The 14,514-nt window shown below is 35.9% G+C and overlaps 1 protein-coding gene across 1 annotated transcript in view; it reads left to right on the top strand.

Annotated features, from left to right (window-relative positions):
* The window catches only part of LOC109098340 (xyloside xylosyltransferase 1-like), a 38,733-nt gene that overhangs the window by 13,733 nt on the left and 10,486 nt on the right, over nucleotides 1-14,514 (top strand). The gene's annotated exons all lie outside the window — the stretch shown is intronic.

Genomic DNA, 14,514 nt, shown 5'->3' with positions numbered 1-14,514 from the left:
TCCGTACAGATAAATCTGCTGCATTCATACCAAAAATTATGAAAAGAAGTGCTACACAGTATATCGGTAACATATCGGTTATCGGCTGATGTTTATATATTTAATTTAATTTCTCCAGTGTATAAATTTTAGATTACCCTTGCCATCATCTAACATTAGCTTAAAGTAAATATTTAAAAACACTAAGAATCTTATAGTTGTTACATCTAAAAGGAATCTCTAAATGAATGTTTTTTTTTTCATGCTGTACATTATAATGTTAATTTTAGAAAATATAATTAAAATATAAAGTATATTTTTAATATCTGAAAATAACTTGAAAATAATTTTAATATACAATGCATTTCAGTGTTGTTTTAGTATCATGTTTTATAAGAAATATTTAAAATATATATAATGTTTTACATTTACATACACATTTATTCATTTGGCAGACACTTATCCAAAGCAACTTGCAGTGAATTCCAGTTTTCAATTTAATTCTAGTTTTAGTAATTTTATGTGCTTTTAACATTTTTATTAGATATATTTTAAAAATATTTCTTTGTAACTTTATTTCAGTTTTAGTATTTTTGGTAGTTCAACTTAAACCTTAAGCTTAAGAGTTAGCTGTCAATGCAACATGTTTTTTTTTTCACTTTATTTAATTTTGATATTTTAATTTAAGCTATATTGTTGATAGTTTCAGTTAACAATAAAAAGACTTTCCTTACAAAAAGTACTTTAATTCCACATTGTTTTGTACATTTGGATAGTAGTACAATGGAGGACAATATAAAAATGATGGTCCATGATCATTTAGCCTCATTGTATATATCTAAATGTTATAGTGTTGCCATCTGATACATTACCATGGTATCATTACAGTACTGTTTTGTGTCATTAAGGCAAGAACTAGTATGATCTGTACCGTATATCAAACCTAGAAATAAAATAGTGGTGCACTTTGATTTTGACATTGACATTGCAGCTCTAGCAAAGTTCTACTGTACAATTTGCTCAAAACAGCTTTTCCAAAGCCTGAAAGAGACTTTGGACAACCTGTCCTCCCGGTTCACATGGCATACTGAACAGAATGTCGAAATGGTGGTCTGTTTCCTGGCATAATCAAGCTGGGCATGAAACTGGGACGCATTTGGAACCGAACAGAGATGGAATCCTTTTCACAATGTTTTCCAAGAACCATCGTGTGACTAGAGCTTTCAGGAAACCGTTTCTAATAGCTCCAGTGTTTAGACACCGAAACATGAGGAGGATTCTCAGATTGGTGATAAGAATTCACAAAGGAGGCTGCTTTTTCTGGTTGCTTTGTTTGTGTGATTTATCTGTGTGCGTATATGTGAGAGGGAAAGACTGTAGGGGCTTGTGGCCTTAAAAAAAAAAAAAAAAACACAAACCCTTCATTGATGTTGTGTCTTCTTTGAAGCAAGCCGGTCTTGTTTAAACCGACTTTTTCCTAGTTGATACATTTTTCGGCTGCCTTATACGGGTACAATTGTGCTTAAACAGCTTTAATTACCAGGATCTTTAATTTAAAAGTGTCAAGATTTGCATGCTTGAACATACAGGCATGTTTTATTAGATTATTGAATCAGATTAATGTTGATATTGATTACTGAGCAAATGACCATAGTACTTCACATGATGACAGTAGATGGCGCTGTAGTGGTTTTAACTGTTTTCAACATGCATAATAATAAGAAATGTTTCTTGAGCAGCAAATCAGCATATTAGAATGATTCCTGAAGGATCACGTGGCACTGAAGACTGGAATAGTGATGCTAAAAATCCAGCTATGCCAACACAGGAATAAATTACCTTTTGAAATACATTATATTAAAGCATTGTAGTACTACCAAAAAATACATATTATAATATTGTATTTTTTATCAATTAAATGCAGCCCTGGTTGAGCATAAGAGGCTTCCTTAAAAATACTTAAAAAATCTTACCAATACCAAACATTGGTTAGAGCTGTAGTCAGTTGCCTTGAATGATTATATAATTTTTAGTGTCATTGTATTAAGTTTTATTTCCGAATGTTGCAATCAATTAATCACAATCAAGGATTCCAGAGCGCGGTATCAATTTTAGAGTGTAGTTGATGTTACCTTTCCTAACCTAGTGTCATAAGTGCTATATTGTTTTCATTCACCCATACAAGCATTTTGAAAACTAACTAACGTTTCATCATGTTTTTCCAGTGCATTTTCATCTTTCTTTCACCGTTTTGAAGTTAAGAGGGTCAGGGAAGTGATCAGGCTTTCAGCTGTGTGAGGAGCTAATATCATTTCTGGATAAAAGAAAAATAGTCCCGGTGAGACTATTAAAATAGACCCTGTGAGTCCCTGTGTGTTTTTTCTCCTCAAGAGAGTGCAGGTTTTCCACAACAGTTCTCTGATTACATTCACACAGAACTACATAAACAGCTGAGAAGGAGAAAAAAAGCATAATCAGCCATTGAGAAATCAGTGGTATGTCAGCAGCAGCAGCGTGATAACATCTAACATCTGTGCCAGCACAATGACCCACTAGGCCAATGTAATTTTAACTCTTTTCCAAGCCTTCTGCCCGACTGGCAGAGGCCTTACGCTTTGTTTGCGATGCCCCCTAGGCTCCCGGAGAGCTCTCGTTTCCACTGATGCAGCACATGATGCAGGCTCTGAGGTGCGTGGTTCTTTCGGTGTTGTTGCATTAGTCTCTCAGCAGCTGAGGCAGAAAGAACACACAGCAGGGCTGAAGATAGATACCACTGTTTCTCTCCAGAACTCTTCTTTAGCTCGTTAAGAGTTATTTTATCTAATGTGATTTTTAGCTAATGAAGTGAGACTTTAGAAACAAATGATGAGCCAAAATTTTCAGCTGTGGTCGGTGTAACTGTTTGGGGATTCCCTTCTGAAAGTCTTGTTCATTGGTTGCAAGTCTTTTTATTTTTATATATATATATATATATATATATATATATATATATATATATATATATATATATATATATTATATATATATATATATATATATATATTATATATATATTCTTTTAAGATTTAAAGGTTTAGTGGAATAAATTTGAACTTAAGAAATGTTATTTTATACAAAATACATTATATTTCCTATTATATTATTACGATTATATATTTATTGCTACAAAATATAAATAATTTATTTACAGATTCATTATTTTTTGCTTTCTTGCCCAGTGAAAACATAAATCTTAAAACCAGATTTGTTTTGTTGAGAAGCAATATTGCATATGATATTGAGTCTAGTTTTTAGTTTTAGTTTTTTGAATCAAGTTTTTTTTTTCTTTAAGCTTAAATCTCACAGATGTTTGTTTAAATTATATACAATATTACAAAATAATAAATGAACTCCACATACAGTATATTCTATGAAAGTAGCCTTAAATATCTTATTTTGCTTTTCAGGGTAATGTGTATTTTTTTTGTTTGTTTTGTATCTTTATTTGCAGTGGAAAAGCAGTTCCTGGCTTCATGCTTCCAATGGGATTGAACCTACAGCCTTTTGGTTGTTGTCCCAGACCTTTTAAAGTCAGCATGAGACATGATTTGCAATGCATTATTCTTGCATAATTTTGTATATAAAATATTCAATTAGAGAAATCAGAACTTACATGTATATTTATATATTTACTTATATATTAGATATATCCATTGGCAATTAACAGGTTCATTAATATTTGACATTTAATACCAGCATGAAGTCAGGTAGCCACACCATCCCAGAGTCTCCAGAAACATCATTTTATAATAAAAATAAACTCAACACTACTTTTTGGGGAGATTTATCATATTTAACTCATTTTTGTTGCCTGTCTGGAATGTCTGAAGCAGGACAGAGAAGCTGAGTGGAATCTGAAGGCTCACTGGAGCCCTCATATCTCAGCTGTGAGCCTCTCCCTTCCAGCGGCCTCTGTTCCGACCAGGACACAATGGTTCAAACACCGAGCTGGGAATTCACTAATCGAATTGAGAGCTTCAATATGTCACCAATTACACACACCCTTTACCCCCCCGTGGAACTCAGACATAAATGGTGATTAACTTATGTTTATTTATTTATCGCTTGGCCTGATGAGCAGTTTTCGTAAGGCCTGCATGGAGATTAGTTGTTCCGAGCAGAGATGTCTTTTGTAAACTTTGCAGTTTTGATTGCCTTTATACAGCTGTCTTTTTAGGCTGCTTATGATTTGGTGCAAGTTTGCAACATTGCAAGGTCATGTTTTGATGTTGTCGATATGTGGTTTCTTTCGACCACTGACGAGGTCTGTAGACATCTATCTCTGTAACCAAAGGTCTTCCTCCAGCTGTGGGTGCTGGTTTCACTGCACATTCTGCACACGCAGATTTCACGTTATGGCTGCATATTAAATTGCAAATGGAAATCCCCTAATCTGCTAAAAGAAATATTTGAATATTAAAATCTATTCAAACAAACCAATCTAAGTTACTGCACCATTGTGCCTTTAAAATAAATGTGTGTGGTTTCAGGTTTTTGGATTCCATATTGTTCATCAGCGTATATTCAAGATTTGTCTGAATTATTTTTTATATTGAAATAATTTTAATTATGACTTTAGAGTTCATCTTTAAAAACATGAATTGGTCCCACTTTATATTAGGTGGTCTTAACTACTATGTACTTACATAAAATTTTTCATTTTAATTGAAAATAATATAAAATTTCAATATTTGCCATTGATTGGTTATTGGCTATAACATTATATTGGCTTATTGGTACTACTAGCCAGAATTTGGAAGAATTAATCTATTTTTCATGAAGGTTTTTATGATTAATTATTCAGTGCAGCCATTATTTTTAATGTTGATTAAATACGATTAATCATACACCCCTATAGTCATTTAGGCTAGAAGGTTTTTGATTAAGTCAGTGATTTGTACAATAGCTCTAGATATTCAGGATACTCAGAAACTCAGTTGGAGACCTTCATGTCTGACAGACGGCATTTTTTCCACCCTCATTGTGCGTACATCCTATTCAAAACACAAACACGACAGGTCAGGACCTCAAGGCTGTTTGTAAGCAAGCGTCTAAGGGGAAGCAGGATGCCTCGTGCTGAACGTGCACAAGAATGCTTGACAGCGTGGTATGAGCACAGCAGATCTGTATGCAAACAAAGCACAGGGCAGCTCTGCTTTATGCTGGTATTCCTGCATCTGTGACAGAGAAAGAAGGATGTGAACCAAGACTTAAAGACAGTTGGCTTTGAGCTCTTGGTTTTGTTTGTTGCAGTTCATAGTCACGGCTAAAGTGTGGTGGTTCACCCAACGCATGGAGGATTTATAATAAAGCACCACCTTATGTGCCTTTGAATTTTATCACTGCATGAATATAAGGACACAATTATTCTTTCAAATCGTATTTTATTAAGCAGATTCATTAAGGACCCTCCTGTTGATTCAAGGAATAGTTTATAATTTGTCTGTTGATATAACGATTGTGTTACACAAATATCTCACCAAGGATGGATTTGATCAAAATACAGTAAAGTATTAATATTGTGAAATATTTATACAATTTAAAGTTACTGTTTTCTATTTTAATATATTGGAACTGGAAATGAATATATGCTATTTATTCCTGTGATGGCAGCTTTAATGTCACATGATCCTTCAAAAATCATTCTAATATGCTTATTTTATTTAATTTTATTATTATTAGCTGTTAAAAACAGTTGTTCTGGAAATTGTAGTACTTTTTTCAGATTCTTTGATGAATAGAATAATACAATTAAAAAGAACAGCATTTATTTGAAATCTTTTGGAAAATTCTAAATGACTTTGAACTGAAGTTGCTTGTGGTTAATTTAATGCATCCTTTTTAATGCAAAACAATACTTTTCAAAAGTTTAGCAACAGCAATAATTTCTTATATACAGGTCCTTCTCAAAAAATTAGCATATTGTGAAAAAGTTCATTATTTTCCATAATGTAATGATAAAAATTAAACTTTCATATATTTTAGATTCATTTGCACACCAACTGAAATATTTCAGGTCTTTTATTGTTTTAATACTGATGATTTTGGCATACAGCTCATGAAAACCCAAAATTCCTATCTCAAAAAATTAGCATATCATGAAAAGGTTCTCTAAACGAGCTATTAACCTAATCATCTGAATCAACTAATTAACTCTAAACACCTGCAAAAGATTCCTGAGGCTTTTAAAAACTCCCAGCCTGGTTCATTACTCAAAACCGCAATCATGGGTAAGACTGCCGACCTGACTGCTGTCCAGAAGGCCATCATTGACACCCTCAAGCGAGAGGGTAAGAGACAGAAAGAAATTTCTGAATGAATAGGCTGTTCCCAGAGTGTTGTATCAAGGCACCTCAGTGGGAAGTCTGTGGGAAGGAAAAAGTGTGGCAAAAAAAACGCGCTGCACAACGAGAAGAGGTGACCGGGACCCTGAGGAAGATTGTGGAGAAGGACCGATCCCAGACCTTGGGGGACCTGCGGAAGCAGCGGACTGAGTCTGGAGTAGAAACATCCAGAGCCACCGTGCACAGGCGTGTGCAGGAAATGGGCTACAGGTGCCGCATTCCCCATAGAGAAGCAGCACTGGACTGTTGCTCAGTGGTCCAAAGTACTTTATTCGGATGAAAGCAAATTTTGCATGTCATTCGGAAATCAAGGTGCCAGAGTCTGGAGGAAGACTGGGGGAGAAGGAAATGCCAAAATGCCAGAAGTCCAGTGTCAAGTACCCACAGTCAGTGATGGTCTGGGGTGCCCTGCCCATGTCAGCTGCTGGTGTTGGTCCACTGTGTTTTATCAAGGGCAGGGTCAATGCAGCTAGCTATCAGGAGATTTAGGAGCACTTCATGCTTCCATCTGCTGAAAAGCTTTATGGAGATGAAGATTTCGTTTTTTTTAGCACGACCTGGCACCTGCTCACAGTGCCAAAAACCACTGGTAAATGGTTTACTGACCATGGTATTACTGTGCTCAATTGGCCTGCCAACTCTCCTGACCTGAACCCCATAGAGAATCTGTGGGATATTGTGAAGAGAAAGTTGAGAGACGCAAGACCCAACACTCTGGATGAGCTTAAGGCCGCTATCGAAGCATCCTGGGCCTCCATAACACCTCAGCAGTGCCACAGGAGATTGCCTCCATGCCACGCCGCATTGAAGCAGTCATTTCTGCAAAAGGATTCCCGACCAAGTATTGAGTGCATAACTGAACATAATTGTTTGAAGGTTGACATTTTTTTGTATTAAAAACACTTTTCTTTTATTGGTCGGATGAAATATGCTAATTTTTTGAGATAGGAATTTTGGGTTTTCATGAGTTGTATGCCAAAATCATCAGTATTAAAACAATAAAAGACCTGAAATATTTCAGTTGGTGTGCAATGAATCTAAAATATATGAAAGTTTAACTTTTATCATTACATTATGGAAAATAATGAACTTTTTCACAATATGCTAATTTTTTGAGAAGGACCTGTATATAGGGTGACCTTTTTGCCATTGTTCTGTTTTTTTGCAGGTGAGCTGATTTTGCGGGACACGAGGGAGAGAAATTACTATTATTATACTAGGTGAATAAATATTGATTTTTTTATTAGATATCTTTTTGCAGTGATGTTAACATGTTTTAAATTGCTAAAAGGGTTTATAAAAATGTTAATGGTGGCGCTGACCGGCGCTGTGAACGTCACTAATAATATTTAATAGTAATATCAGTAAAAAATTATTTTAACAGCATGTGTCTATTCAATCCAGATAATTAAGTGAAAATAATAATCCAATCGCTACAAAGCACATTTCCAAATAAGCACATAAATTCCATTAGGAAAGACTAGAAAGATTAAATGCGTTCTTACCGGATTCAGTGCATCTTGAATTTATATTTTTTGTCTGATCTGTCAGCTTCGAGTAGGGCCTTCTCATTCATTATGTGTCTGTAGAACTCCTGGCAGGTGTAGCTGTAGTTCACTTTCACCAGGAGTTCACTTTTTATGAGGTCCACAGTTGCGCGGTTCCTTGTCTCTGTCCACGCAGCAGTCATGAGAGAAAACACCCTCTCCACGAACGCATTGGTGACAGGAATGCTCAAAGCCAAAGATACCAGAGCTGTTATGTTTGGGGCACGGACGTGCGATTTCCTTCAACAGAACTGTCCACTTAGATGCAACAGGATTTGTTGTTGTTGCGATTTCCTTTACGTGCGGCATAAGAACACAGAATTCATCATACAACTGGTTCATGTCCAGTTTAAATCTCATTTTTAATGCTTCAGCTGCTCCACGGAGGTCTTGGAAGCTAAATTCCCTCTTGATAGCCAGGCATGAGATGTGCTTTAGGTAGTTGCCATCAGTGAAATCAAATCACTTGTGTAGGTAAGCAAGCGCTCTTTCATAGAACATAAGAAAGTCCTGCTCTATAACAGCAACCTGTGCGGTGGGAAACTGTTGCAGGAGAGTACTGGTCTCGAATCCAAAGAATCGATCATTTTTCCTTTGCTCTAGTTTAAATTTGAGATTGGTCATTAACTCGAAAAGTTCACACACAGTTGTCTCGTCTCCCTCAACTTTAAGCACTGCGTCGAAAAAACTTTGAGGCTATTTTGCAAAAACAGCAAGACGTTCACAGGGCACGTCTTCTCCATCCTCACCATCCTCACAATTTGCGAGCAATTTCCAAAGTGCTGATGGACAGCGCTCTTCTCCAGGAGATAAAAAATAGCTTTTGACCGCTGGGCAGGAGTCGTGCAGACGTTTGAAAGCAGGCCACAAACTTAGCCACCGTGTCGGCACATTCTTGTAAAGAACTCAAACACTTCCTTTAATTCTTGCACACGTTTAGCTGAAGACGAAAAGTGGTTGCAAACTTTTGTGACTATGTTCTCAATGTCAATTCTCAGCTTATCGCCTGCATACCTCCCACAGTTGTGCAGAATATGGGCCACGCAGTTGGCCTTGATAACTGATGCATTCTTGTCCGTCAGTTTTTTATACACAGAGTTATGCACACCATAATTGACGCTGGCGTTATCAGCTGAGTATGCAGAGATCCGTTCTAACCTCAGGTTTCTCTCCTCGAGCCTTGAAACAACCTGGTTGAAAATTGCATCAGAGTTTTCATTGCAATCATCATAAAAGTCCAACAGTTTGTTCTGCACTCCTAGGTCGGGTGTGTAATATCTTAATGCTAACGGGAATAACTTGGTTGTTCCATGGTTTGATGCATCAGACGCAATGGAAAAGTGTGGAAGAGAATCCGGTCTATCTGCAATCATTGGCGTATTTAATTGTTTCAAGCATGTTTCTAAAGATGCTGGTGCAAGCACACCTGTAACAATAGATGCACTCTTCGTTCTTCCACAAGCCAGCTTCTTTGCTATTTCTGAATCGGGGAAAATGACTGGGGCTAGTTTAGTAGTACAGTCGCCTGACCTATACGATAAACCATGCTGCACATTATGGTAGACACTTGTCACTTCAGCTGCTGTGATTTTATTTTGGTTCCCATCTTTCGGTGGAGAGAAAAAACTTTTCATGCTAGCCTAGGCATTTCTTTGTTGTGCATTTCTCTTGTGACTTTCCCCATCTCCGTGCCTCCTTACATCCCCCTCACCTCCATGCGTGATGGTGAAACATCGGTGGCATACACTGCAATCTCCTTTCTTAGGGTCACCTGTAACTGGTTTTAACCATGTATATTTTTTCTCCCATTCCTTATTATACAAACAAATACGCTTTTTCTTCTCGGGAGCTCCGGATAGATCCATTTTTTTTTTGTCTGTGTGGGGGGGTTTTCCTCAGTGTTTATTTTCCCGCTCTGGCCAGCCGCTAGAACCAATAATAACGGCTGCGTTATGTTCAGTGTTTTCTTATTAACATTTTTTTATTGTAGAATTGTAATTTAAAGGACGATGAAATAAAATGACGAAGACAAAATTAAAATGCGGGACACTGCTTATGACTTGCGGGACGCGGGACAAAGCTTCAAATTGCGAGACAGGTGGTCAACCTACCTGTATATAAGAAATTATTGCTGTTGCTAAACTTTTGAAAAGTATTGTTTGATATTAATAATTACATGTAAGTGATCATGTCTCATTTTCTTTTAAAAACTAGAGCTCCTAATAAAAGAAAAAATTGCAACTGATCCCGTAATTTCCAACTTTTCCAACAGTAGAAATAGAAATAAAACAGTAAAACTATCAAATTCATTAAATTGCTGTGCTACATTATATTAATTATTTTTGTACACAAGTTTCTCCTTTTTTTAACTTTGGCATTCTTATTGTGTAAAATTATTTTTATAAAACAAGGCTAGCATTTTGTGCCAGTGTTCTCTGATGTTGATGTTCTTTTGCTGTGTGTGCATGCTTTTCTAGGAGAAGCCGCTGGTGTTTTGTTGATGAGCACTTGTCCAGCATCTATCATTTAAGCAGTGTTTTTGTGTCCTTTTCTCTGCTGTGAGCTGTGAAGTGCCTGTCCGCTATCTGCATTAATTACAGCAGCAGTGTGTCCGGTCTACAGACTACCATTTAAGGTGCTGTCAGTCTGTGTATTACACGTGTTCACTCATTACACACTTAAACCTCTCTCAGCTTCATAGCCTATGTTTATGTCTTCTCAATCACTGTGACTAAAGATTGTTTTTCCACAAGGAATGGAAGCATCAGACTGAAGAATTTTGTAATGTGTGCTCTATGCTCCAGCTGGACATAGTTTGTCAGTAATCTTAGCATGTGCAGATTTGGCAGTCCGGTCAGACTGTGCGTGTGCTCACAGGATAACTGGAATTCCTGCTGGTCTGATGAAGGCTTCCCTGAAGTTTTGTTGTTGTTATTGTTGTTTTATGGTCACATACATTGCAAATTTTTAAAATCATTACTTTTTAAGATATGAAAATCTAAAGAGAGAGTGAATTAACAAATAATTTCAATATATTTTTTTTGTTTGTGAGTGAAAATTATTTAATGTACATTTTTACACAAATTATGACTGTCCCACAGTCATTTCTACTACAAACAACTTTAATACCTTTTTGTTTCAAAAGTTATTGTACTTGTTTGCTAAGACAGCAGAGTCAGCAAAGAACTAAGATGAAATATCAGCCACCTATGAAGGAAATATGAAAAAAAATAATAATAATAATAAGTATCACTTTTTAACAGGGTATTTTTTTTTTTTTTTTTTGTAAATTATAGAATTTTCCTTGGATGCATGTATATACACTGTATGGAAACACATTTCCACCACATAAGAAAAAAATAATCATGCATTTGTAATTATGACAAAGTCAGAAGACTTATGTTTTTACACTAAAGTATACGTAAAAGTTACAATTCTTAGGTTAATACTTATAATGTTGTCAAAAAATAAATTCATTAATTAGTATCTCACCATTTTGACTTTATGTAATATCTCAAATATAAATTGGAATCTCATAAGTCAAAATTATGAAATACTAATTTATTTGTGATGTGAATTTTTGTTTCTGTTTTGACTTAATATATTTAAATATCTCAGTTTTGAATTTGCCCATTTCAATTTATTTCATAAATATGAATTAGTATCTCATAAGTCAAAATTATAACAAAAGGTCAAAATTATGTGATACTAATGCATATTTGTAATCTGCTTTTTCAACATAAGTTTTGATTTATGTCTTATAATTTTGTCTTTTTATCTCATAAATATCTCATAAGTTTGACTTTTCCTGTCATAATAATGACTTGTACACTATAATTATGATTTTTCAAAGAGTGCTAACAGGCTATGGAGGGCAACCAGTTAAAACATTTTAGGCAAATTAGTCAAGTCAAGTCATCTTTATTTATACAAGTTGTGTTTTTTTGATGAGAGGCTTAATAACAGCCAGTTTGAAGGTTTTGGGGACATATCCTAATGACAGTGATGAATTAATAATAGTCAGAAGAGGATCTATGTATTCTGGAAGCACCTATTTTAGGAGCTTAATTAGTGTTAAAAGTCTGTGCATAGTTGCATTGTTAAGGAATATAATATATATATTAGAGCCCGACCGATATGGATTTTTGGGGGCCGATGCCGATATTAACTCGAAAAGAGCCGATTTATAAGCCGATATTTTGATTTTGAAAATAAACTGGATATTAGACCCATTTCCTATAAACTACACTTACACAACCTGTTCTATGTATGTGGGCTGTATAAACCATTTTCCAGAAGGGATTATGTTAAAAAAAGCCTTAGATTACAGTCTCAATGACTAAACAATTGCACATCAAAAGTATCTATTTTTTAATGATCAAAAGAACACTGCATTAGAGGAATCTTTGCAGAAGTAGTCCCACACTTTGCTGCTACAGCTTTCACCCTTTTTCAGCCATCTGTAGGGCAGAAAGAGAGACAGAGAAAGAATAAGCATGTGTATTAATAATATCACCATGTATCATTACTCATGTCATCATTAGAATTATAATAATAATACAACAGGGATCTCCTACATAGGCAAAAAAAAATGAGAAATATAGAGAAATATATATATATATAAATATATATTTTTTATTTGTCAAGCAATAGGTATTACCTATTACCTACTTATATTTAACTATATTATTACGACATTTTCCTGTTTATGTCTGTAAAGCTGCTTTGAAACAATCTGTAAAAAAAAGAAGAAAAAAAAAAAAACGCTTGTTCAGCTCACATTTATTTACATGTCCCCTCTGGTTTAATCATTTCTGACGCACCTACTAGGTAGTTACTGTTAACTACACTATATTTGCTCTCACAGACACATTCAACAACGGGACCCGTATATATCTTCTCTTCTCTTTGTGCAGTCTGAATCAAAACATCGTCATGTGCTGGCGAACGTAAAGTTAGCCTACTGTTACCGGAAGATTACGGAATCAATTCGAAGTTGAATGGTTAATGTTGTTACCGGAAGATTACGGAATCAATTCGAAGTTGAATGGTATATGCTCAAACAAGTTAATAGCAAGCATTTAAGGGGCCTGCTAAAAAGGAAGCTATGTTTGCGTAGAATAACGTAACAGTTTGTTGTTTTTTCGAGGCACGCTGTACATAACCTTCTAGTCATTGACTACACGCCCCCCCTGCCACAGTTACGCGGTCATTATGTGGGGAACAAACTGCAGATATATTTAGAATAATTAAACGCTAACGTTGATAGTTTGACCTCTTATTAACGTTCGCGCTCCAAGCCTCTCTTCCACTGATAAACATGGTATTAGCTTTGTGGCTAATCTAACATAGCAATGCATGTAGCGGCGCTGTAAGTGATGTTACAGAATATTTAGAAGTGATAATGATAGGACCGTTAGCTAGAACTACCACACTGTTTTTATATACAGTGTATGAACTAAATCTACAATCATTTCACATGACGAACAAACAGACTCACCGTTCAAAAGAGTACATCTCAGTTGGCTCGGCTGATAGCTTTCTTCTGTAGTGGATGATTCTGGCGCTGTTGTCAACTGGGGAGCTGCAGAGCTCCCTCTGGTGGGCAAACTATGCAACACTCAAAACATGAGTGAAGCATGAGACTCTGTTTTTTTATGTTTCAATCGGCCGTTATAAACGCCGATGCCGATTTTTTAAATGCAATTAGCTCATATCGGACGATAATATCGGCCGGCCGATATATCGGTCGGGCTCTAATTATCGGCCGGCCGATAATATATATATATATATATATATATATATATATGCTAAATTTGCATGGTAATATGCATTGAACTTGGCTGTGTCTTTTGTTGTTTTTCTGTTGAGGTCTTATTCATATTCCAGTCTGTCTGTCAAACTTTCTTCCAAGTGAAATATAAAGAAATCAGAAGCTTTATTTTTCCAGTATCAGGGTTTTGATGATGTGTGAATATTATTTTGATTGGTGCCATTCGTGTAGTTGTTACAGTTTATGTAGCTTATGCCAGGCTCTTTTCTTTTAAGACAGGAAGTGATTGCAGAAACAGCCGAGCCTTGTGGTAGTGCTTACAGGACTCCAGTCTATACAAACAGATTTCTATCAGTACTCACGTGTAACCAGAGGGCTTTGTCCAGCCTCAGGGTCTGCAAATTAAGAGCCATGTCCAGTCTGTAAACAGTCCGGCTCCGGATCTACGTCACTTACTGCATCTGTGCCCATCCTGCTCTCACTTACTGTATTTGGCGCCACGTCATTACCGCTGTTTTTTTTTTTCTTCCCCCTGTGCTCTTTCTCTCTCTGTTCTTTCTCTGCTTTGAGCTTTAACATTGTTTGGAAGGTACTCTTGCTCTCTGAACCAGTTGGCCTGGCATAAACATTATGTCAGGACTTTTGATAAATTGTGTTTGGATTTAGGCTGAGATGCTGCAGAGAAGCTAGTGCTGTGCCATCAGGGAACATCAGGCCTTATGAAATACATTTCATTTCTTCCCACATTCTGTGTTTTCCATTTTAATATTTCTGGATTCAGTTTTAAAGGTTTAATATTTTAATAATCAGAAAGGATGTCTAGTCAGTTGAA

This window comes from Cyprinus carpio, chromosome A11, assembly GCF_018340385.1.
Source record: "Cyprinus carpio isolate SPL01 chromosome A11, ASM1834038v1, whole genome shotgun sequence".
Lineage (NCBI taxonomy): Eukaryota > Metazoa > Chordata > Actinopteri > Cypriniformes > Cyprinidae > Cyprinus > Cyprinus carpio.
Note: the sequence above shows the minus strand (reverse complement) of the source record. Positions and strands in the feature narration are given on the sequence as shown.